Genomic DNA, 26,769 nt, shown 5'->3' with positions numbered 1-26,769 from the left:
ATTAGGAAAAGGGGAGATGCAACGAGACCTGGGTGTCATTGTACACCAGTCAATGAAGGTGGGCATGCAGGTACAGCAGGCGGTGAAAAAGGCAAATGGTATGTTGCCATTCACAGCAAAAGGATTTGAGTACAGGAGCAGGGAGGTTCTACTGCAGTTGTACAAGGCCTTGGTGAGACTGCACCTAGAATATTGTGTGCAGTTTTGGTTCCCTAATCTGAGGAAAGACATTCTTGCCATAGAGGGAGTACAGAGAAGGTTCACCAGATTGATTCCTGGGATGCCAGGACTTTCATATGAAGAAAGACTGGGTCGACTAGGCTTATACTCACTGGAATTTAGAAGATTGAGGGGGGATCTTATTGAAACGTATAAAATTCTGAAGGGATTGGACAGGCTAGGTGCAGGAAGATTGTTTCTGATGTTGGGGAAGTCCAGAACGAGGAGTCACAGTTTAAGGATAAAAGGGAAGCCTTTTAGGACCGAGATGAGGAAAAACTTCTTCACACAGAGAGTGGTGAATCTGTGGAATTCTCTACCACAGGAAACAGTTGAGGCCGGTTCATTGGCTATATTTAAGAGGAAGTTAGATATGGCCCTTGTGGCTAAAGGGATCAAGGGGTATGGAGAGAAAGCAGGTACAGGGTTCTGAGTTGGATGATCAGCCATGATCATACTGAATGGCGGTGCAGGCTCGAAGGGCTGAATTGCCTATCCTGCACCTATTGTCTATGACATGAGATTTGTTGTCTTGCAGTAATTCTTCATCTCATGTTCTTTGTTTTTGTTGCTCATTTATTTATTAATTTGTATGTGTAAAATGTTGCACATTGGTTGTTTGTCCATCCTGCTGGGCACAGTCTTTCATTGATTCTATTGTGCTTCTTGCACTTACTGTGAATGCCTGCAGGAAAATGAATCTCAGAGTTGTATATGGTGACTTGTATGTACTTTGATAATAAACTTACTTCGAACTTTAAGCAGTACAGTGCAAAGACATAAGAAAATGATTAGTTACAGAAATAAATAAATAATCCAAAATACAGGAATAATGGGGTGGTGTAATAATGACATGTATGGACCATTCAGAAATCTGCTAGTGGAGAGATGGCTGTTCCTGAATCATTTGTGTGGCTCCTGTACCACCTCCCTGATGGTGGTAACTGGAAGAGGGCATGTCCAAAATGGTGAGGGCCCTTAGTGATGGATGCTACCTTCTTGAAGATATCCTCTGGTGAGGAGGATTATGCCAGTGTTGGAGATAGCTGAGTATGTAACCAACTGAAGCCTTTTGTGATTCTGTATATTCACAGTGTACAATACAAGCAATCAAAATACTCTCCATTGGAGACATCTGCAAGAATCTTTAGTGACATACCGAATTTCCTGAAACTCCCAATGAAGTAGAGCACTTCATTCCTCCCCCTCAACCCACACCTACTTGCCTTCCCCCTCACCTGTGTTTACCTATCACCTTCCAACTTGAATTTTTTCCCCTCTCCCCATCCTTTTCTTCTGACCTTTCCCCTTCCTTTCCAGTCTCGGCCCAAAACATCAACTGTTTATTTCTCTCCATTGATACTGCCTGACATGCTGAGTTTTTCCTGCATTTTTTCTGAGTTACTCTGGATTTCCAGCATCTGTGGAATCTCCTGTGTTTAAGAGCAGCTGTCATGTGTTTCTCATGATACATCAATGTACTGGGTCCAGGATTGATTCTCTGAGATGTTGATGCCCAAGTACTTGAAGCTGTGATTGAACTTGAAAAGTGGGAGTTGATTGCAATATTTTGTAAAGCTGTCTTGCATGTTTAATGCTTTGATACTTAGGCTGTTCGAACACTGCAACTTGGCAAAACTGCATGTGACTTCTTGAATGAGCAGTAGCCACTTTGTGTGCAAGCAATTAATTTTAGAGACAGACAACCTGTAGCAGGGACTTCTTTCAGTTCTGAATATTACCCTAAACCAAAAGAATAAAAATACACTTTAAATGTAAAGGGGGTTTCTTCTTTTTCCTTTGTTACTGTGTATGTAATCAAAAGGGTTTTTTTTGTTTTGTTAACTAGCAGGAATGCTTCTTTATTGCGAGAGAGTGCTGGAAGCTTGTTTGGGTTAAAATTTACTGATAACGAGAATTGTATTCCTTTGTAAACCAAATGGGGATTAATGTTCTTTCTTCTGACTCTGTAAGCTTTTGTTGACAGGCTTTTGGGCAGATTGGCGCGAGGGGGTGAGAGAGAGAGGACGCAATGCTGTAAGCTGGGCGAGGAACGGACCCCAAGCGGGGGTCCGAGGCCAGGAGGTATTCCGAGGAGGGGGGATGAAGCTAGATGTGTTTGGTTGACCACTCGGAGGGTCCTGAGCTGCGAGTCGAGGAGTTCAGAGGGGATCGAATGGTGGCCAGAAGACTTCAGTAATTGAGCTCCAATGGTTATGCACAAAGTGGTTTGGACTTTGATAAGTTTGGCGCCTTTTCTTTATTTTTTTTCTCTTCATATATACTGTATCGTTATTAATCACTTAGTTATAGTAACCTTTATAAATTGTACTCATTTAATCGCTTATTGTCTGTTTTTGGGGAGGCGGGGACATCACACAGCATCCACACCAGCTGATTACCCAGTTTGGCGGGGCTGAAGGCTGCTCCCCCTAGACGAGAACGAGCTGAGCGAGCCTGAGGTGACCTAGGGGGTTACATAAAGGAAAGCAATATGGGGATGTGCAATGTGTTTATAACACACTTATAGTCAAAATATAGTCTTTTTTTTGGATATATAAAAAGTAAATGCAAGGTGAGAGTAGGTTTTATAGTTTATTTAAAATCCATCTCACAATGTGAGGGTGTAAAAAATCTTTGTGTTATGACTCTGTCGCAATGTACAGACATGTGAATTTAAAACTCTAATGGTTTGTAGAAAGAAACTGTCCCGTAGCCTGTAGGTCCTGGCTTTAATGCTGCGGTAGCATTTGCCAGACAGAAACAGCTGAAACAGTTTGTGGTCGGGGTGACTGGCATCCTTGATGATCTTCTAGGCCTCCTTTATGCGTCTGCTGCTATAAATGTCCTCAATGGAGGGAAGTTCACATCCACAGATGCACTGGACCGTCCGTACCTCTCTCTGAGGTGCCCGTCGATCAAGGTTGGTGCAGTTCCCATACCAGCCGGTGATTCAGCCAGTCAGGATGCCCTCAATGGTGCCCCTGTAGAAGCTCTTGAGGATTTGGTGGACCATGTCAAATTTATTTATTTTAGATATTGGACTGCTGGAAAATAACATTTGAGAGGTAGTAATGGAGGACAAAGACATGGTGGATGAACTCAATAAGGGTTTTGTGTCGGTCTTCATTGTGGAAGACACTAGCCGTAAGCCAGCAATTTAGGAGTGTCAAGGGGCAGAAATGAGTGCAGTTGCTATTAATAAGGAGAAGGTGTTTTAGAAGTTGGAAGGTCTGAAGGCAGATTAGTCACCAGGAGCAGGTGGTCTACATCCCAGGGTTCTGAAAGATGGCTGAAGAGATTGTGGAGGCATTAGCAATGAACTTTCAAGAATCACTAGATTCTAGAATGGTTCCAGAGGACTGGATAACTGCAAATGTCACTCCACACTTCAAGAAGGGAAGGAGGCAGAAGAAAGGAAATCACAGGCCGGTTAGCCTGACTTCAGTGGTTGGGAGGATGTTAGTCAATTATTAAGTATGAGGTTCGGGTTACTTGAAGGTGCATGAGAATATAGGCCAGAGTCCAGCATGGTTTCCTTCAGGGGAAATAATTTCCTTCATGGTCAAAGAACACTGAGGCTGTCTACAAGAAGGGTCAGAGCAGTCTCTATTTTCTGAGGAGACTGAGGTCCCTTAACATCTGTCGGACGATGCTGAGGATGTTCTACGAGGCTGTGGTCGCCAGTGCTATCATGTTTGCTGTTGTGTGCTGGGGCAGCAGGCTGAGGGTAGCAGACACCAACAGAATCAACAAACTCATTCGTAAGGCCAGTGATGTTGTGGGTGTGGAACTGGACTGACGGTGGTAAATGAAAAGATGATGCTGTCCAAGTTGCATGCCATCTTGGACAATGACTCCCATCCACTCCATAATGTACTGGTTAGGCACAGGATTACATTCACTCAGAGACTCATTCCACCGAGATATAACACTGAGCATCATAGGAAGTCATTCCTACCTGTAGCCATCAAACTTTACAACTCCTCCCTCGGAATGTCAGACACCCTGAGCCAATAGGCTGGTCCTGGACTTATTTCCACTTGGCATGATTAACATTATTATTTAATTATTTATGGTTTTATATTGCTATATTTCTTCACTATTCTTGGTTGGTGCGGCTGTAACAAAGCCCAATTTCCCTCGGGATCAATAAAGTATGTCTGTCTGTCTATAGCTGAAAAATCTGTTGGTATTCTTTGAAGAAGTAACAGGCAGGATACACAAAGAAGAGCCAGTGGCTTTGCTTGCTTGTATTTTCAGAAAGTCTTTGTCAAGGTGCCACTCAAAAGGCTGATGAGAGCCCATGGTTTTGCAGAAAAGATACTAGCATGTATAGAAGATTGGCTGTTTGGCTGCAAGTGGTGTCACGCAGGGGTCTTTTCACATTATATGCCAATGATTTGGATGATGGAATTTATGGCTTTTTGGCCAGGTTTTCAGATGATACAGAGATAGGTGGAGGGCAGGTAGTGTTGAGGATGCAGGGAGTCTGCAGAAGAACTTGGACAGATAGGCATAATGAAAGGGTTGTTGTGTGTGAGGAGCTTTTGATAACTAGGCTGTACTCGCTGGAGTTTAGAAGAATAAAGGGGGGATCTCATTGGATTATCAAATATTGAAAGGCCTAAATAGAGTGGGTATTGAGAGCATGATTCCTATACTAGGTCATTTTAGGTCTGGAGGGCACAACCTTAGAATAGGGGGAAATCCATTTAGCCAAAGGGTAGTAAATCTGTGGAATTCATTGCCACAAATGGTGTGGAGGCCCAGTCATTGAGTATATTTAATGTGGAGGTTAATGAGACAGGGCATCAAAGGTTATTGGGAGAAGGCACTTGGGGGCACATGATAAAATAGGCCATAATCAACATGGTTTCCTTGAGGGAATATCTTGACTGACAAGCCTTTTGGAATTCTTTGAAGAAGTACCAAGTAGGATAGACAAAGGAGAATTGATGGATGTTGTGCACTTGGATTTTCAGAGGGCCTTTGTCAAGGTGCCACACATGAGGCTGCTTCACAAACTATGAGCCCATTGTATTACAGGAAAGACTCTAGCATGGATAAAGCATTGGCTGATTGGCAGGAGGGTAAGAGTGGGAGTAAGGGGAGCCTTTCCTGGTTGGTTGTAGATGACTAGTGCCCACACTTGTGGACAATATGAAGGTAGTTTTGAGGAAGTGCACAGGCTACAGAAGGACAGATATTAGGAGAACGGGGAAAATAAGTGGTAGAGGGAGTACAGTGTCGGGAAGTGTATGGTCATGCACTTTGGTAGAAGTAAAGGGAAGATTATTTTTGAAATTGAGAGAAAATTCAAAATTCTGAGGTACAAAGGGACTTGGAAGTCCTTGTACAGGATTTCCTGAAGATTAAGTTTGTGGTAAGGAAGGCAAACACAATGTTAGCATTCATTTTGAGAGGACTAGAATATAAAAGCAAGGATGTGATGCTAAGGCTTTATAAGGCATTTGTCAGACTGCACTTGGAATATTGAGTAGTTTTGGGCTCCTTATCTTAAAAAAAAATGTGCTAGTATTGGAGGGGATCCAGAAGTGGTTCATGAGAATGATTCTGGGAATGGAAGGGTTAACATATGAGCCGCATTTGGCTCCTAGCCCGTACTTGCTGGACTTTAGAAGAATGGTGGGGGGGGGGGGGGGGTCCTCATTGAAACCTATCGAATGTTGAAAGGCCCAGATACAGTAAATGTGGAGAGGATGTTTCCTATAGTGGGAGAGTCTGTGACCAGCGGGCACAGCCTCAGACTAGAGGGATGTCCATTTAGAACAGAGATGAGAGGGAATTTCTTTAGCCTGAGAGTGGTGAATCTGTGAAATTTATTGCCATATATGGAATTGTGGCCAAACCATTGAGTATATTTAAAGCAGAATTGATATGTTCTTGATTAGTCAGCGTGTCGATGGTTACGGGGAGAAGACAGGAGAATGAACATTCACCACTAAGCACTTCGAAAGAGTAGCATTGCCACGGGAAAGTAGCATCCATTGTCAAGGACCCCCACCACTCGGGACATCCTCTCTTCTCACTGCTGTCACCAGGAAGCAGTTACAGGAGTCTCAGGACCCACAAAACTAGGTTCAGGAACAATGATTACCCCTTAACCATCAAGCTCCTGAACCAGAGGGGATAACTTCACTTGTTCCATTATTGAGACATTTCCAAAACCTATAGACTCACTTTCAAGGAATCTTCATCTTATATTCTTGATATCTGTTTATTTATATTTGCACAGGTTGTTGTATTTTGCACGTTGGTGGTTTGGCCGTCCGGTTGGCTGCGGCCTTTCTTAGCTTTTTATTGTGCTTCTGGGATTTGCTGTTTATCCCTGCAAGAAAATGAACCATAGGGTTGTCGATGGTGACATAAATGTACTTTATTAATAAATTAACTTTGAACTTTGGGGGTTGCAAGGGATAATAAATCAGCCACGATGGAATGGTGAAGCAGACTCGATTGGCCAAATGTCCAAATTCTGCTCCCATGTCTTGTAGTCTTAACTGCTGAACATGTCTGGGGCAAATGTTCCAGCCAATGTGAATTTCCAATAATAGCAATTAGGAATCCTGTTGATAAGCAGAAGTGAAAACAAAATTAAGGTTAATAGCATCTTAAACTGAAATGTTAATCAGTGTTGTGGAATGGGGTGTTCCAGGAACAAAACACAGGAAATGCTTTCCACACATTTTTTTACTCTCAACTCTCCAGTTTCCTTTGTGTACAAAAAAAAAGTAATGAAAATGGTGTCAATCAAAATGGAATGATTGGCATGTTGGTTTTAGGGTGGGGGGGGTGAGAGTGCTGGTATAGGAAGTCGGAGATAAATTCTAGATATACAGGGGACAGGAAATTCTCTGGTATTTTGTTTCCTAACAATTTTCCTCAAAGAAATGAAAGGAATTTATTGAAAAATCCTGCAGAATTCTTTTACTTGTTGATGTTTAAGTAGGAATTTTGTATTGCTTTGTTCACCTCTGCTGCAAAGTTGTTCTGAACAAAGAAAAGTATCATGGTGAAAAGGTGACTAAAGAACAGTGTAAAGATTCGGAACCCAATATCACTTTGTCATAGTTTAACAGAAAGCACTCACTGGATGAAGCAAAGACATTTGACAGCAAGTAGTTAAGTAGTTTAACACCTTAGAATACAACATCACAGAAGGAAGCCACTTAGTCCTTCATTCCCTGCTAGTTCTTTGAAAGACCCAAACAAATCAATCCTCCTTCTCCACTCTGTCCCCTTATCTCTTCTATTTGGTTTCTCATTAGAAAATTACTTTTAAACACGAGATTCTACAGATGCTGCAAATCCAGAGTAGCATACGCAAAACACTGGAGGAACTCAGCAAACACGAGGAAATCTGCAGATGCTGGAAATTCAAACAGCACACAGCCAGTATATAAGGTGTTGTTCCTCCAACCTGATTGTGGCTTCATCTTGACAGTAGAGGAGGTCATGGATAGACATATCAGAATGGGAATGGGATGTGGAATTCAATACCTTATGTACTGTCTGGGTAGCCTCCAACCTGGTGGCATGAACATTGACTTCTCTAACTTCCGTTAGTGCCCTTCCTCCCCTTTTTACCCCTTCCCTGATTTATTTATTTCCCCCCCTTTTTTTTCTTCTCTCTGCCCATCACTCTGCCTGTTCTCCCTCTCCCTCTGGTGCTCCCCTCCCCCTTTCTTTCTCCTGAGGTCTCCTGTCCCATGATCCTCTCCCTTCTCCAGCTCTGTATCCCTTTTGCCAACCAACTTTCCAGCTCTTAGCTTCACCTCTTGCCCTCTGGTCTTCTCCTAACATTTCACATTTCCCCCTTCCCCTCCTACTTTCAAATCTCTTACTATCTTTTCTTTCAGTTAGTCCTGACGAAGGTATTTGGCCCGAAACATCAACAGTGATTCTTCCTATAGATGCTGCCTGGCCTGCTGTGTTCCACCAGCAGTTTGAGTGTTGTTGGAGGAATTCAGTAGTTCATGCAGCATCTGAGGAAATGAATAAACAGTCAATGTTTCAGGCCAAGACCCTTCTTCAGAACTGGAAAGATGAGGGGTAAGATGCCAGAATAAAAAGGTGGGAAGGAGGAACTAGCTAGAAGTAATGTTTCATTTTATTTATACTTGTTTACCATTTCAGTGAGTGCATTTCAAATCATAAAAAAGTAACTTACAAACGAAGGTTTCTCATGTACCCACCCAGGGTGAAAATTCAAAACATTTATTTCATTCCAATCATTTTCTTTAAACTCTCAAGTGTTTCTTATCTCAGATAAATCTAACATTTACAATCAGAATATGTCTGAGTAGAATTCCTACATGTTCTACACTGGTAGAAGATCAGTCTCATCTTGCACACCCAGGCATATTTTTCTCTAACATGTCTGAACATTCAACAAGGCCCCTACCTGTTCTAGTCCCATTATCTCTGTATCTTTTCAAACATCTTGCCCTTCCTGGAAAGGAAAATGTGACTTAGGTGGGTTTTCTCTCTCTCTCTCTCTCTCTCTCTCTCTCTCTCTCTCTCTCTCTCTCTCTCTCTCTCTCTCTCTCTCTCTCTCTCTCTCATGTAGCTTCTCGCTAATGTCTCTCAATTTCAATCAATGTATATACAGTGGCTAAATGCGTGTATCTCTTTCTTTAGCACTATTATCATCTTTAACACTAGTTCTGATCTTTTCACCTCAATTTGAAATGAAAAAAGGTGTATTTAGATGATCTCTTTAATGCCCCCAGAAGCAAGAAGCATTGATATTGATTCCTTGGAGGATGGGAATACACAGTAGTCTTTGAACCTGTCACAGCAAAATTCCACAAAAAAGCGAGTGAATTAAGATATTGAAATTAGTTATCAACCAATGTGATAGCTACTTGTCCTAAGCACATCCCAAAGTGTTTCAAAGGTTTGTAATAAACAATTGGTACAGGAAAATATGAGGAATAACCAGAGGTTTCTTTCAGCGAGGGAGAATTTAGTTATGACGGGACAGAAAGGTTGGGGACTAGAAAGGTTTAAAGAGATAATTCTAAAATTTGGAAGTAGGGTGAAAGTAACATGATTATTAGGGTTAAAACAAAATGAGCAGGGATCTAATTGAAGGCTATACCAGAAGAGTAGGGGGAATGGGCTGGGATCTTAGGGAGGGCTAAGAGTGGAGGGAATGGGCAGGGAGCTAATGGAGGACTATGTTAGAAGAGTGAAGGTTTAGGCAGGGATCTAATGAGGGACGATGCCAGAAGCATGAAGAATTTGTGGGAAATTGACAAAATGGAAAGGTTAACAAAGTTAGGGAAGGACGATCCAGTAGAAGATTTACAGTACGATCTGTTAATAAAATGAAGTACTTATGGTCACGAGGGAAAATATCTCTTGTATCATTCCTGGTGTTAGGGTTTGTTCTTTTGTTACATCAGTTTGAACATAGCTTATACAATTATCTACCAATCTATCAAATACATCAGAACATATTGTCTTTTTACCATGCATATTTTTATTGCAACAGCTAGTTATTTTTTTCCTTTCCATTAATTAGTTTTACGGGTAACCAAAAATATTGAAACCAAGAATTGGAATCAGGTTCAATATCACTGGCACACATTGTAAAATGTGTTACTTTGTGACAGCAGTACAGGAGACCATAAAGTACAGGAGCAGAATTAGGCCATTTGGTCCATTGAGTCTACTCCACCATTTCATCATGACTGATCCATTTCCCTCTCAACCCCATTCTCTTGCCTTCTCTATGCATCCCTTCATGACCTGACTAAACAATAATCTATCAACCTCTGCCTTAAGTATACACAATAACTTGGCCTCCACAGCCACCTGTGGCAACGCATTCCACCGATTCATCAATCTCCAGCTAAAGAAATCACTTCTCATCTCTGTTCAAAATGGATGTACCTCTGTTCTGAGGCTGTGCTCTCTGGTCCTAGACTCCCACACTATAGAAAACATCGTCCCCACATCCACTCTTTCTTTCTTTTTAAATCTTTTTATTAGTTTTAAACAAACATAAATGAAACATGAATACAAAGTGTTTGAGAGTACATAATTGTTTAAATAGACATTTAGACATATAATAAAAATATATAACCTCCCAAACTCCCAACCTCCCAAACATTGATGAACAAAGAAATAAAAAGAAAAAAAAAGACCCCAGAAAAAAAGAAGAAAAAAAACACTAATCAACATGGGCCATTGAATAATATTAAGTACATATACAGCAGTGCCAATAACTCCGAACCTCCATCCAAATAATTAAGGATAATATAAGTAAGGTTTAGGAAAAGACAATTCAAATCATATGAAAATGTTGAATAAATGGTCTCCAGTTAAATTTGAAGAAACTTGAAGGGTCAAAAACAACACTTCTAATTTTTTCTAAGCTCAAACAAGAGATAGTTTGAGAAAACCACTGAAATATAGTTGGAGGATTAATTTCTTTCCAATTCAATAAAATAGATCTTCTAGCCATTAGTGTAACAAATGCAATCATTTGTCGGGATGAAGAGGATAGATAACTATTATCCACCATTGGTAAACCAAATATTGCAGTAAAAGGATGCGGTTGGATATTAATCTTCAGAACTCTTGAAATAATACTGAAAATATCTTTCCAATAGTTTTGTAAACAAGGACAGGACCAAAACATATGGGTTAATGAGGCAACATCAGAATGACATCTGTCACAGGTTGAATTAACATAAGAATAAAATCGAGCCAGTTTATCCTTAGACATATGAGCTCTATGTACAACCTTAAATTGTATTAGAGCATGTTCAGCACAAATAGAGGACGAATTAACTAATAGTAACATGTTCTCCCATTGCTCAATGGATATAAGACAATGAAGATCTTCTTCCCAATCCTTCTTAATTTTTTCTGATACATCTGGCTGTACTTTCATAATCATATTATAAATGACAGCTATTAAACCCTTTTGACAAGGATTCAGAGCTAAAATTCTTTCTGTAATGTCCAATGGACCTAGTTTCGGAAAAGACTGTAACTCATTATACAAAAAATTTCTAACTTGCAATTATCTAAAAAGAGTTTTAGGTAAATTATATTTATTAGATAACTGTTCAAAGGACATAACACTATCATCTAGAAACAAATCACGAAAACATGTTATACCTTTTGTTTTCCATTTTAAAAAAAGTTTGATCCATAAAGGAAGGCCGAAAAAAATAATTAGATACTATAGAGCATGATAGAATAAACTTATTCAAACCAAAAAAATTACGAAATTGAAACCAGATTCGCAATGTGTATTTGACTATAGGATTAGTTATTTGTTACATCCACTCTATCAAAGCCTTTCAACATTCAATAGACTTGAATTAGATCCCCCCCCCCATTCTTCTCAACTCCAATGAGCACAGGTCCAGAGCCCTCAATTAGTCATCAAATGTTAACCCTTTCATTCCCAGAATCATTCTCATGAACCTCCTCTGAACCCTCTTGAATGTCAAGATAAGGGGACAAAAACTGCTCTCAGTACTCCATGAGGCCTTATCAGTGTCTTATAAAGCCTCAACATTACATCCTTGCTTTTTACAATCTAGTCCTCTTGAAATGAATGCTAACATCACATTTGCCTTCCCCACACCAATGGATCACAAGACCCTGCAGCGGATAATGAGGTCAGCTGAGAAGATCATCGGGGTCTCTCTTCCCACCATTACAGACATTTACACCACACACTGCACCCGCAAAGCTGACAGCATTGTGAAGGACCCCACACACCCCTCATAAACTCTTCTCCCTCCTGCCATCTAGCAAAAGGTACCGAAGCATTCAGGCTCTCACGACCAGACTGTGCAACAGTTTCTTCCCCCAAACCATCAGACCTCTCAAGACCCAGACTGATATCTAAATCATTTATTATTATATAGAAATTTTGTCCTCTACTGTGCCTATTGTCTTGCTTATTTATTTATTTATTAATTATTGTACTGCCCTGCACTGTTTTGTGCACTTTATGTGGTCCTGTGTTGGTTTGTAGTCTAGTGTAGTTTTGTGTTGTTTCACGTAGCACCAGGGTCCTGGAGGAACGTTGTCTCATTTTCACTGTGTACTGTACCAGCAGTTTATGGTCGAAATGACAATAAAAAGCGACTTGACTTGACTTGAACTCAACCTGCAAATTAACCTTTAAGGAGTCATGCACAAGGACTCCCAAGACCCTTTGCACATCAGATTTTTAATTTTCTCTCCATTTAGAAAACAGTCAATGCTTTAATCCTTCTACCAATGAGTATGACCATATACTTCCCTACTCTATATTCCATCTGCCACTTCTTTCCCCATTCTCTGATTTGTCTAACTTCTGCTGCAGCCTCCCTGCTTCCTCAAAAACTACCCCCTCCGCCCATCTTTGTATCGTCCGCAAACTTGGCACTGTCTTATCTGGATGTATTGTCTTCTGATTGATGACAGAATCATTTTGTTAGTCATTATAGTCAAATTTAAGCATTCAGATATTTGGCTTGGCATCAAATTGACAGAAGTGATATCTTTGCATTTGTGATATTTAAACCCTCTATGCAGTCAGAAACAGCCTGGAAGAGTCCTGCATTATCATTGAGATATAAGCAAATGCCTGCTTACGTGTTGGAGTCAGAGTATGACAGCAGAGAAGCAGACCCTCTGGCTATCTGTTCCATGCTGACCTCATCTCCTGCCTTGTCCCATCTACCTTCCCACGTGCCCATCCGAGCTGCCTCAATGTCACAACTTAACCCGGATTTGCCACTTCTGCTGGCAGCTTGTTCCAACTCGTCAGTAAAGAATTTGCTATTCACCTTTCACCTTAAACCTTCGACTTCAAGTTCTCGTATTGCTTAACCTGAGGGGAAAAGCCTGCATGCCCTCATAATTTTGTATGCCTCTGTAGATCTGCCCTCATACTCCTGCGCTGCTAAGGAACATAGTCCAAACATCTCCCTCTAACTGAAGTCCTGGCAAAACCCTTGTAAATTTTCAGATGTTTAGATCATCGTTAGCTGGAAACGTTCTGTGGAAACTGCAGTATATAGCTAGGTTAATCTTTTTTGATGGCCAATATAAGGGATTATGCTTGAAGGACCGAAAAAAAAATTAATAATGTTATCCTGTAATTTGATTATTTAATCACTTATTTGTGAATGGTGAATATTGTTTTATACAGGCCATGTGCATCATTAAAATACGGAGCCTTGCTTCAATAGCAACAGAGAAGTTCCATTGATTTTTGTCTGACTCATTTGGAAGTCATCCAAACCTCTGAACATGATAGGATGGCTTGCTTTGTGTCGCAGAACATCTTCTACATGTTGTAAAGATTCTGGTGATTATAGTTTACGATTAGAAAATGTTCTAAGTAAAATCTTTATGCCAAGTTTAAAAAGATTGTTGCCCTCGCACATTATACTGTTACATAAAGGAGGCACGAGATAAAACATACTGAATATTGTCAAATTTCATGTGATTTATCTTCAGTGCACCTTCTGTCTCAAGATGTCGTCAAATCAAAGCTCATAAAATTTAGTTACACGGACCTGACCTTCTTACCAGAATGGCCTCGAACGTGCAGGTGCAGGTTTGTAGCAAGAGTTACCAAGCCACTCCATTAGATGGAATATGACATTACTATAATATGCCACATGCTACAACAATTGGCTGCACTCGACATTGCTTTGATGTTTTACCTTAGTGCCCAAGAGATGTACCTTTACTGTTTAATTCCCATATTGCCTAACTGGTTTACGGTGAAACATACCACACTCTTAGTTCCATAAGACACAGGAGCAGAATTAGGCCATTCAGCCCATCAAGCCATTCTGCCACTTGATCATGACTGATTCCAGATCCCATTCACCCCCTTATACCTGCCCTGCTGATCCCGGATCCCATTCAATCCCATACACCTCCCCTCTTGCAGTAACCCTTGATGAATCAGGAATTTATCAGATTCTGCCTTAAATAAACCCACAGACTTGGCCTCAGCCACAGTCTGTGACAGAGCAGTCCACAGATTAACCTCTCTTTGGCTAAAAGACTTCCTCCTTACTTCCGTTCTAAATGGTCCCTCTCAATTTTGAGCTGTACCCTCTAGTTCTGAATATCCCCATCCTCTCAAAATCCACCTGATCTAGTCCCTTCAACATTCGGTAGTTTTCAATGAGATCCCCACGCATTCTTCTAAATTCCAGGGAGTACAGGTCCAAAGCTGCCAAACACTCCTCATATGTTAACACCTTCATTACTGGAATCATCCGTGTGAACTTCCTCTGGACTCTCTTCAATGACAGTACATCCTTTCTAAGATAAGAAACATAGAGACATAGAAAACCTACAGCACAATACAGGCCCTTCAGCCCACAAAGTTGTGCTGAACATGTCCCTACTATAGAAATTACTAGGCTTACCTATAGCCCTTTATTTTTCTAAACTCCATGTACCTATCCAAAATTCTCTTAAAAGACCCTATCATATCCCAAAACTATTGATAGCACTACAAGTGCGACCTGACTAGTGTCTTATAAAGGTTAAGCATTATATCCTTGTTTTTGTGTTCTATTCCCCTTGAAATAAATGACAACATTGCATTTGCCTTCTTTACCACAGACTCGATCTGTGAATTAACCTTCGGGGAGTCTTGCATGAGGACCCCTAAGTCCCTCCGCACCTCTGATGTTTGAATTTTCTCCCTGTTCAGATAATAGTCCTGACCCCTGAGGAACACCACTAGTCACTGGCAGCCAACCAGAAAGGCCCCCTTTATTCCCACTCGCTGCCACCTGCCTGCCAGCCATTCCCCTATCCGTGCCTGTATCTTTCCCGTAACACCATGAGATTTTATCTTGTTCAGCTGCCTCATGTAAGGCACCTTATCAAATACCTTCTGAAAATCTAGTTAGATGACATCCACTGCCTCTCCTTTGATTCATTTCATTCCAGACGTTTGAGCAAATATGTCAGATTGATCTGTATTGACAGCATGACGAAGGTTATCTTTTGATTTCATTGGGTTGCCCTAAAACTTGTTGGATGTTTGCTTATAGTGACAGCCATTCTAAATGAGGAATGTTACGAGCATTTTTGCTCACAAAGACTTCTCTTGTTGAGTCCTACTGATTGTACTGATGTGGGTTTCAAGACTGGTTGTGAGCCTCAATGACTCGAAGTACATTTATTGTCAAAGTACGTATGCAGTGTACAATCCTGAGATTCGTCTTCCCCACAGTCATAAAACAAATAACATTTCCACCTCACTGACAAGCAGAGGGTGTGTGCTCAGCCTGCTGCTCTACTCTCTCTACACCCATGGCTGTGTGGTTAGACACAGCTCAAGTGCCACCTACAAATCTGCTGAATTTCTGATGGTGACATGAGGGTGTACAGGGGCAGGATACATCAGATAGTTGAATGGTGTCACTACAACAACCTTGTATTTAACATCAGTAAGACCAAAGAACTGATTGTGGGCTTCAGGAAGGGGTAAGATGAGGAAACACACGCCAATCTTCACAGAGGGATCAGAAGTGGAGAGAGTGAGCAATTTCAAGTTCCTGGGTGTCAATATCTCTGAGGATCTAACCTGACCCAACATATTGATGCAGCTGTAAAGAAAACATGACAGCGGCTATATTTCATTAGGTGTTTATGCAGAAATGGCATTATTGTCCATTTATGTACTATTTGCTTTTGATATACCATACTGCAGACAATTCTCAAGGTGATGGTAACATTCAAATATGTTCTCTTATACTGTGTTTCCCAAATTTAACTGTGCTGGGATAAATCACAAGTGGCATTGCTGACATTGTGGTACATCTTTACTGCTTTGTACATAAAGGTCATCAATGTTCTTGTATGTATTTTGAATATGATCAACCCAAAACTGTGGTTAACAGTGAGTGATACTTTTCATTAAAACTGACTTTATCACTGCAGAGGAGTGCACAACTGAAATAATTTGATTCCATACAGTGTTTGTTATGTTAATAAGAAATGTATTTCTGTCTGTGAGTTTTACTGTGTTACGTAGTTTGCTCTTGTATGTATGACAACATTTGAGACAGGGACTCCTATGAGAGACTGAGGAAAACGAGTAATGTGGCAAGGTGAAATGAAAACTTTGGCTGCTAGGGCAAATGAGGAAGCAAAAGCAATCAGTATTATTGTACAGTAAGATGGAATTTATTAATGACCACAAAAACACTTTGAGGGTTGCAGCAATTGTAATATAATTGAATTTTACATTCATTTTGGGGTTAAGAAGAATGGGTCAAGTGTGTACTAGATTGGATTTAAATAGACAAATGAGTGGTATTTTAAATTTAAATAAGAGTTAAGGTTAGGGTTATGAGCACATTACAGCAGAGCTAGATGACATGAAATAAAAGATTAAGTAAAGTGATCATTTAGTCATGAAGCAATAGACAGACCAACAAGAAGCAAAATATCCAAGTGGACCCAGCATAAAGATAATATAAAACTCAAGGAAATAAACTTCTGACAAGAAAATTGAATCAGAAACATTATCAAAATAGCCAGATCAAAAATCTCAGAGGTGCTGAAGGATATGGGTGCAGCAGATTACCAAGGAAGCTGAGAAAATATTGTTAATTGCAAAAGAAATGGAAGACAAAAACACATAGATTAGGGTTCTTTTATACAGAGCCGTGGTGAGGTAACATCTGGTCTTCTGTTTATGAAATCGGTTACTTAAGGATAATAATGCATTGGAAAGTGTTCTGGAAAAACTTACAAGAATGGTTATCTTATGGGGAAATGTTGGATACGCTGGGGCTGTTTGTCTGGTGTTCTGATGAGTTAGGGAGGACTTGATTGAAACATGTGAGATCCAGTGATGTCCTTATAGTTTGAAAATGGAGAGCATGATTCCTCTGTGGGCAAATCTAGAACCAGGGCAATTCAGAAAATTGAAGCTTAAGAAAGTTGAGGTAATTTTTTTCTTTAGCTAGCCATGTGTCTTTGGCTGATGGAAGCAGTTTGTTTGATTATTTTTAAGGCAGACACATTTTTGATGAGCAAGAGGGTGAAAGGTTATTGGGAAAAGACCCGGAATGTGAAGCTGAAGTTACAGTCAAATCTCAGAGCTTGAGATGCCATTCCCTTCTCTCTGTAATTAAAAAAACTGAATCCTTTCCTCTGTGTGTGCAGTGCTCAGTGAACTCTCTGCTGTCAGCAAAATGTGATATGAATATATAGCTGCTGTGTGGAAAGATCTAGTGACTAGGAAACTAAGGGCCAGCATTACCAGTACCTCAACAGAAAGAAAGCGAGATCCATGCATGAGGGCATGTTCAGATGACATTCTGGAAAAATGCCACGTATGTCCACACTGATGGTTTTTGGAAACCTCTGAATCAGGGTTTCCCAATCTGGTGTCCACCAACCCTTCAGTTAATAGTAAGCCTTTATGACATAAAAAAAAAAGTTGGGAACCCCTGCTCTAGATGGACTGTTTGTAGACAGATTTGTCTTAGCTTCCTGTCTGGCAGTCCTTGTCCATCCCAGCCACACCTATCATGAAGCTTCCAGATGTGTGGAGTTACCACTGAGATGCCCATTCAATGAATGCTTCACTACCTTCTTGCTTGGTGCAAACACTCTGTCATACTTGGTGGTGTTTGAGCAGTTTACAGTGGGTTCTGAGGCTGTCCATTGAGCTCCTCCAATGTCAGGTAAGCATCACTTCGAGTAGCAAGAAAAGTAAAAATGTAGTGTGATGAATTATTAGTTCAATTAGACTGTTGCTGGAGCTGGGACTTGGATGAGTCTGTTGCGAGAAGCCTGAGAGTTCAATATTTTCTGTATAGAGAGAAACATGAATTGCAAATTTTTGTCCAGCGCAATGAAGAATTTGATGCCAAAATGATTGCTAGCATGATTTATACTAGCTATTGGATTGGATAAGATTAGATTAGATTCAACTTTATTGTCATTGTGCTGAGTACAGATACAAAGCCAAATGAAATGCAGTTAGCATCAAACCAGAAATGCAAAGATTAGGTGAACACTTGAGCATTAAAATACATTGTACTGTTTTGTAACATTTACTTTCACATTTCAGATCATGTGCTCAAAGAAATTCTAATTTCCCTTTAGCACTTTTGCCAATTATTCTATATCTGTTAATGGCGCATTAACAAATAACTTAAATTTCCTTTATAAGTTTGAAAGGAAAATTGGGTTGTGATGCACCATCAATAACTCACACTGAGACGTAAGGCGAGATATCGGCTTTTATTGACTGGAAGAAGGAACCAGGAGTGAGTGTCTATCATACAATGTCTTGGAGACTGAGGCCGAGCGTCAGGCCGCAGATCTCCTTTATACAGGGGCCTGTGGGAGGAGCCACAGGAGCAGTCAGCAGGGGCGTGTCCCGACAGGCACATAGTTCACCACAGGTTGGAAAGTCGATAATATGCTACCTCTTTCTGACCTGCTGTGGAAAAGCTGTTCACACATCTGTCGTGTGATTCAGTAGGTGCTCCTGGTTATTCGTTTTCCTCACAATGTAGAGGGCATACAGGAGTGAGATATACCAGCTAGCTGAATGGTGTCACAGCAACAAACTTGACCAAAGAGCTGATTGTGGACTTCAGAAAGGGTGGGATGAGGGAACATGGATCAATCTTTGTAGAGGGATCAGAAATGGAGAGAGTGATTTCAGGTTCCAGAGTGTCCAGATTTCTGAGAACCCAACTTGAACATAACATATCGATGCAGCTACAATAAAGGCAGGGCAGAGGCTATATTTTATTAGGAGTTTGAGGAGATTTAGTTAGTTGGCTAAAACAGTCAAACTTCTACAGACGTACCATGGAGAGCATTCTGACTGGCTGCACCACTGTCTGGTGCATGCACAGGATTGAAGGACGCCATACAAAGTGGTCAAATTAGTCAGCTCCATCATGGGTACTAGTCTCCGTAGTATCCAGGTCTTCAAGGAGTGGTGAGAAAGGTGGCGTCCATTATTAAGGAACCCCATCATCCAGGACATGCCCTCTTCTCTTTGTTACCATCTGGAAGGAGGTACAGAAGCCTGAAGGCACAGACTCAGGAACAGCTTCTTCCCCTCTGCCATCCGATCCTGAATGGACATTGAACCTGTGAACACTACCTCACTTTTGTTATTATTTGTTTTTGCACTATTTCAAATTTAACTATTTAATATACATGTACATATTGTTATTATTTATTTTCTATATTGTCATGTATTGCATTGTACTGCTGCAGCTTATATAGGCTTCCGTTAGTCTCGTGAGACCATGGATTTGCACCTTGGAAGGTTTCCAGGGTGCAGGCCTGGGCAGGCAGTTGACCGGCAGTTACCCAAGCTGCAAGCCTTCCCCTCTCCACGCCACCGATGTTGTCCAAGGGAAGTGCACTAGGACCCAAGCAGATCGGCACTGGTGACGTCGCAGAGCAATGTGTTGTTAAGTGCCTTGTTCAAGGACACAACATGCTGCCTCAGCTGAGGCTCGAACTAGCGACCTTCAGATCACTAGACCGATGCCTTATCCACTAGGCCACGCGCCTTAACACTGCTACTGCTACTGCCACTCCTACTACTGCTGCTGCTAGTTCTCTGATAATTTTGAGAAGTTTCAAAACAATCTTTTCCTGCTTTGAAGACATATCATAAGCCTTTTTTATATTATTCCAGTTGTCTTTTGAACCAAAGTTTTTGAAACTGATTTATTCCAATCTTGAACACTGTGACCCAGGACTTCCAAGGCTGGGCTCAGCTTGTTGGCAACTATTTAAGGGGAAACTAATAAAATTCCATGCTTAGCTCCTCATGAAATATTTTGCACTTCTTATTACTCATTCAAATATTGCCCCTGCCATACAGCTGACACGGCTGAATGATGTTATGTCATCAGCATTGTCAACCTGTTTCCCATAGCTGTCTCACATCATGAACATCAATTGTAAATGCTTTATTGAATAAAACCTTATGAATTTATCAATAACTAATTCCAGAGAAAAAGCAAGTCCATACATTACACTCGGTGGCCACTTTATCAGGGACACCTGTACTCCTGTGTATTCATGCAAATATCCAATCAGCCAATCGCGTGGCAGCAACTCAGTGCATAAAAGCATGTAGAAATAGCCAAGAGGTTCAGTTGGGTAGCAGACACCAACAGAATCAACAAACTCATTCATAAGGCCAGTGATATTGTGGGGGTGGAACTGGACTCTCTGACGGTGGTGTCTGAAAAGAGGATGCTGTCCAAGTTGTATGCCATCTTGAACAATGACTCCCATCCACTCCATAATGTACTGGTTAGGCACAGGAGTACATTCGCTCAGAGACTCATTCCACCGAAATGTAACACTGAGTGGCATAGGAAGTCATTCCTGCCTGTGGCCATCAAACTTTACAACTCCTCCCTCGGAGTGTCAGACACCCTGAGCCAATAGGCTGGTCCTGGACTAATTTCCACTTGACATTATTTACTTATTATTATTTAATTATTTATGGTTTTATATTGCTATATTTCTTCACTATTCTTGTTTGGTGCGGCTGTAACAAAACCCAATTTCCCTCGGGATCAATAAAGTATGTCTGTCTGTTGTTCAGACCAAACATCAGAATGGGGAAGAAATGTGATCTAAGTGACTGACTGTGGAATGATTGTTAATGCCAGCCAGAGCGGTTTGTGTATCTCAGAAACTCCTGGTCTCTTAGGATTTTCAGATATAACACTCTAGAGTTTACAAAGAATGTTGTGAAAAACAAGAGACATCCAGTAAGCGGCAGTTCTGTGGGCAAAAATACCTTGTTAGTGAGAGAGGTCAGAGGAAAATAACCAGACTGTTTCAAGCTGACAGGAAGGCGACAGTAATCATGCATCACAACACTGGTGTACAGAGGAGGATCTCTGATTGCACAACACATCAGACCTTGGATGAGCTACTGCAGCTGAAAATCACAAACATACACTCAATGGCCACTTTGTTAGGTGTAGAAGATACCTATAGTCTATATTCTGTAGAGAAAATCAGTATTTCATTAAGAAATTCAGAATTAGAAGAAAATACAAAGTTTAAGCTGGTTACAGAATAAATAAGGAGGTATCCTCAAGTCTGTAATTTCAATGCAAATCTATAGGGAAAATAACAGCTGAATTACTTTATTAATTCATCAGACCCTGTCTTGGGACAGAATGCAGTGGCTTGGGATGGTACCAACTGCAAGGCTGTTTGCATTCATCATTTTTACCCTGGGGAAGTGGTTCCCAACTTTTTCTATGCCATGGGTCGATGCTATTATGCAAGGGGTCCATGAATCCCTGGTTGAGAACCGCTTCTCAAGGAAATTAACAACAGTTCTAGGCTTTAAGGCATTTGGAGTTGGTGTTGGTGGTTCAGTGTGCTTCACATACTGTTCTGATTTCTGCTTGTGATGTGCTAACCCATAATTACTGCTGAGCAAACTATCTGGCCATAAAATAAACTAATTTTGTGCAAAGCAATTTCCTCCTTTGAAACTGACAAAATAGAGGGGAATGCAAGCTATTTTCTCTCATACCTTGGCTCCTACTTTAATCATTTAAGTATGTTCTAATCTCTTTTCACACTCTAATGTTTAGATAGCTAATTACAATTGCACCCTGTCACATTGCTTGTGTGAATTCTTTGATGTAATTGGTTCTTCAAGGCCTGGTGCCAGGATAAAGACCACTTCCTTCACGTCAACAAGACAAGGGAGATGGTTATCGACTTCAGGAGATCTCGTATCACTCACGCACCCCCCCACCGCACAGCAGCAGAACTGCAAGCCGTATCAAACTCCTGGGAGTAATGTCACGCACAACCTCTCATGGTCCCAGAACACAGCTCACCAGCACCAATATATTCTGACGTGACTGAAGAGAGCGGACTTTGCACGTCCATGCTCACATTGTTCGTGTGATGCACATCACAGCTTGGTACAGAAACTGCACTGTGGCATTCCAGAAGGTTCTACCACGGATAGTCAAAACTGCCCAACACATCACTGGCACCAGCCTACCCACCATCATGGACATGTATACAGAAAGGTGCCGGAAAAGGGCCAGGAACAACATGAAGGATCCCACCCACCCTGCTCATGGACTGCTTGTTCCACTCCCTTCAGGAAGGAGGCTGTGTATACTCCACGCCAGGGCCACCAGACTCAATAACAGTTACTTCCCTCAAGCAGTGAGGCTAATCAACTTCTCCACCCACTAACTGCACTACTGTGTTATTATTTCCCGTCAGTCACTTTATTGTGTGTTTTTGTTATTGTGTTCTTTATCTTTCAAGGATTTTTGTGTAGCATTGGATCCGGAATAACAATTATTTCATTCTCCTTACACTTGCATACAGGAGTTGACATTAAACAGCCGTGAAAGAACACATCTCCATGGCGGGTGCCAGAATCCCTTCGAAACTGATATCACACTGTAGCGGGCTTTGGGGAAAAGTTTAGAGGCTGAAAATGCAAGAGCCTTATGGAAGCTTTTATTGGATGTCAGCAGCAATACATTGTTAACTGTAAAATCTGGGTCAATGTACTATTTCCTTCATTCATGTCTGTTTATGTTGCCTTTGCCCCTCTTGACTTTTTAAATTTTACTTTCTGAAGCAGTTATTTTTTTTGAAATTTAATCTGTAACAGATGGAGTATAAAGGCAGAAATGAGTAACCTGGTCCCAATTCAATGCCAATAATTCATTGGAAGGATTGTGCAGGATTCTGTCAGCTCCTTGCAAATACGTACATTTCTATCAAAGATGAGGTTGAAGACTCCAAACACTCTCATTGCTGGAAAAACAGTCCTATATATCCATTACAGCTGCCAGTTCTAGGTTGTATCTGAGTTTTCAGATCAGCGTCAGAAATTGAGGGATTTACTTTCCGTGTTTGTGTGAAAATTGTCCCTGAATTCTTCAATGGAATAGTTATGTGGATTTCCTCTGTGGAATGTGTCTTATTGATTTGCTTAATGGAATATTTTTCTGGAATTTGTTGTTGACATATTTATAAGGTTACATGAATCAGGTTTTCCATATTCTGTTTCTGAAATAACAAAGTGGGTTCAGATAAAGGCCATGCTGCAATAGCATCAGTACAAATTAGTGGTCAATAATAATTAGTGTTCACATCAGCACTGGTATTCCAAAACCATCCAGATTCACACTGAGCACTTGCAACATCTGGCTGGAATTGGGTGTGGGGCAATCAATAAGCAGAAACATAGCTTTACTATTTAAACTTCTCCAATCCAAGTCAGTTGGACAGATTAATAAAATGTAAATGCTTAACCTTTCTGCTAGCATAAAATAAGCTTGATGCATTGAAGCATAGTTGACTGTTGTGATCTAATAATACAATAGCAATTATATAAAAATCCCCATCAAATCATCGGATGTGATTACACTGATTAATTGCAGAGAAGGTTCACCAAAATGTTGCCTGGATTGAGAACTTTAGCTATGGAGAGACTGGGCTTCTTTTCCATGGAGTGAAGGAAGTGTAGGTGTGACCTGGTTGAAATATGGCAGATTATGAGAGACATAGAGTAGATTTTTGCACAGAATGGTCGATGTCTAGAATGCAGTAGAAGAGGAGTCTATGGAATCAGATACAATTACTATGTTTAAAAGACATTTGGGCAGGCATTTAAATATGCAAAGCAGAGAAATACAGACTCCTGAAATGGGTAAATTGGATTGCTACAGATGGGCAAAAAGATCAGCATGGATATGGTGGCTGCTGTACAAATCCATGATTGTTAAATTAACTTACTGAATATTTGATTTAAAATTTCCATTTCTATGTATGGGTCTGATTTCAAGTATGATTTACTTGTTTTAAAGCATTATGACAGATTATGAAAGAAGCTTGAAAGTGATGCTCAAATTAGTTCTTGAAATTCCTCGATCAGATAAGGGTCCCATTCTTGTCTCTCATCAGGCTGCTAACTGTTTCCTTCTGAGATAAAAACCAACCAACCTCACAGCAGGCTAAGATACAAGGACAAACTAGCACAGATCCTTCAGAAGGATTGTGGAATTTTGGCTAAGCTCTCTGCAGCCTGACAGCAGATCTGCACATTGTGTCTTCAAGTCTTCCCGGGCACTGTGGAAAACAGATTTTATTACATAAATAAAAAAATGGCTTTTGCTTGTCTGCTGGAATTAAAAGAAAACAGAAGAGTAGTTACTGTGTGTTTCTCAAGACATTGTCATTGGACATAAAATGTTGAAAATGGAAGTTGGGCTGGCCGTGCTGAGAAAGGCATGTTTGCCAGATACTGAAGAGTACATAACTAACCACTGAAAAGGTCATTTCTTGGAATTTCAGTGTCTGTATAATAGATTACTGATTGTTTTCCATTACAAGACAATAGCCGGGAGGCTTTTGTTGTAAAATATGATGCACAGGCATTGTTCCAGAACTGACATGGAAACAAGGCAGACTCAAACTTGATGAAGATACCCTAAGAAAAAAAGGAAATTTTGAGAGCTGATGGTCTTTGAGCAATTTCCAACATTTTTAATCCAGATGATTGCTTTCCTGAAATGTTTTAGATACCTTGTATAAATTTTATACAATTATTAATTTTCATTCTGAGTTGATGCAACCAAATTCGATTTGAATTTTGTATTGATATGTTACAGAAGGAAATGGTTGCATTTAGGCTGAGGGGCATTTCAAAAGGATAGAACAATTCACTTTCTGTTGGATATGCATTTCACACTCAGGCTACATCCACACCAGACTGGATAATTTTGAAAATGCCGGTTTTGCGTAAAAACAATGGGCATCCACAGCAAACGTTTTTGAAAATACCTCTGTCCACATTAAAACGGGTATTTGGGCGAATCTCCTCTTACTGGGCATGCACAGGACACATCTACAGAAAACAAGTGACATGTTTGATGTCGAATCTTGCTGTGAAAGTGTGCATTTGTGCAGTTACAGACTAGAAAAACTTAAAAGGAAATTGCCAAATGACGGACAGCTGTTGGCTCTCACGCAGGAGGACTTAAAACAAAAAAAAACAAATACTGGAGTGTATGGAGGCAACCGAAAGGGAGTTCATGGACAGTATGACCCGGCTGACGACGAACATTGAAAAACTGATCAACTTTGTGCATTAATAAAGCACCTTGTTAAATGTATAAAACATGTCTACATCAGTGTTGTCTTGTGTTTCCATATAATGTTACATTGGGCTGTTACCCATCCATTGTCAGAGAAGTTCTTGCATAAGTAGGTAAACCAGCTTCATACAAGCAAGGACAGAAAACAGGGCAAAGTGAGTGTACTTATTTATTCAGTAAGTTATGGGTCAAAGTATTTGGTGAGTACATTTCTAACTGTTCTGGCTTCAGTCTCGTTGCTGTCTATTCTGAAATTGTTGGTTTGTGTGAGGGGTTACATTCAAGAAAACAATGAAATGCCGCGCTGCTGCCACTATCTGTTCCGGCACGTCTTGACAGCATTTTTAGACATCTCCAGTTACCCCTTCCGCACTGCTCTGCCCAATCGGCGTTTTCAAATTTACACATTCTGGGGGGCGTTTTAGAGAAGCTCAATTTTCGGGGGAAGAAAATGCTGTTTCAATGTGGATGGAGGGTCAAAACGAAGAGAAAAAGCTTCGGTTACAGATTTATCTGGTCTAGTGTGGACGTAGCCTCAGATTGAGTTGACTTAATTGTGCAAAGTTTAAAGGGACAGATTTTACTTCTCTTTTATTGTGTTCCTCCTGGAATTTTGATGTTCTCTTTCATGGTTTGAACAAGCAGAAGTCCTTTGGCATAATAAAGACAGATACTATGGAAATATCAGTCACAACAATGTTCCTTTGTGTAAAAGTAGGTACTTTATAGTCGTGTGTTCAAATAACAGATGCTGAGTCATAAAAAGGAAACATGAAAACTGATCAACGATGAGCCAAGCACTTGGAGAGAGAGTGAGTGGGAAAGGGAGAGAGGCTATGAAAGAGAGAGAGAGGGGAGAGAAAGAGCACCTCCATTCCATCTGTCAAAAGTAGAAGCTCTCATTAAACATTTTAATTCCGGTTCCCATTCTGACATGTTGGTCCATGGCTTCCTCTTGTACCACGATGAGCCACCCTCTGTGGAGGAGTAACATGTTATATTCTGTCAGGATTGCCTCCAACGAGATGGCATGAGTATTGATTTCCCCTTCTGGTAACATTTTTCTTCCCCCTCCCTCCTCCTCCTCCTATTCTCTGGACCTCTTCTCCCGCCTATCACCTCCCTCTGGTGCCACTCATTCTTCTCTTTCTCCTATGGTTCACTCCTATCAGATTCCTTCCTCTCCAGTACTTTACCTTTCTGCCCACCTTGCTTCACCTATCACTTTCCAGCTATCCTCCTCCTGCTCCTTCAACCTTTTTATTCTGGTTTCTTTCCTCTTCCTTTCCAGTCCTGCAGGAGAATCTCAGCCCAAAACATTGACTATTTGTTCAAGTCCATGGATGCTGCCTGACCTACTGAG

At 40.7% G+C, this 26,769-nt stretch overlaps 1 protein-coding gene across 1 annotated transcript in view; it reads left to right on the top strand.

Moving 5' to 3' along the window:
• Nucleotides 1–26,769, top strand: part of mylka (myosin, light chain kinase a) — a 334,126-nt gene that overhangs the window by 79,919 nt on the left and 227,438 nt on the right. The gene's annotated exons all lie outside the window — the stretch shown is intronic.

The sequence above is a fragment of the Hypanus sabinus genome, chromosome 4, assembly GCF_030144855.1.
Source record: "Hypanus sabinus isolate sHypSab1 chromosome 4, sHypSab1.hap1, whole genome shotgun sequence".
Taxonomy (NCBI): domain Eukaryota; kingdom Metazoa; phylum Chordata; class Chondrichthyes; order Myliobatiformes; family Dasyatidae; genus Hypanus; species Hypanus sabinus.
Note: the sequence above shows the minus strand (reverse complement) of the source record. Positions and strands in the feature narration are given on the sequence as shown.